A 265-nucleotide genomic window follows, 5' to 3' on the forward strand; every position below is an offset into this window, starting at 1 on the left:
GTCCCCTGCATCGGCAGGCGGACGCCCAACCACTGCGCCACCAGGGAAGCCCTAAAGCCCATACTCTTAACCACTTAGGGGTCGTGCTTTCTCTCAAAAGGAATGAATGAATCATTCAGGAGATATGACGCCCCCGCTGGATGCTAGGCACAGTGCCAGGTGTGGGCGATCTTCCATCTTCCGGGAACAGGGGGACAAGTCCCTCCCTGCCCGCGCAGTCTGGCAGGGAGGCACGCACGCATTAAGAGGGGCTGGGGTGTGCGGG

The 265-nt window shown here is 60.8% G+C and overlaps 1 protein-coding gene across 1 annotated transcript in view; it reads right to left on the reverse strand.

The window, feature by feature from the left end:
* The window catches only part of SYT12 (synaptotagmin 12), a 29,097-nt gene that overhangs the window by 20,229 nt on the left and 8,603 nt on the right, over positions 1-265 (reverse strand). The gene's annotated exons all lie outside the window — the stretch shown is intronic.

This window comes from Lipotes vexillifer, unplaced genomic scaffold (assembly GCF_000442215.2).
Source record: "Lipotes vexillifer unplaced genomic scaffold, Lipotes_vexillifer_v1.1 scaffold1477, whole genome shotgun sequence".
Taxonomy (NCBI): Eukaryota; Metazoa; Chordata; class Mammalia; order Artiodactyla; family Lipotidae; genus Lipotes; species Lipotes vexillifer.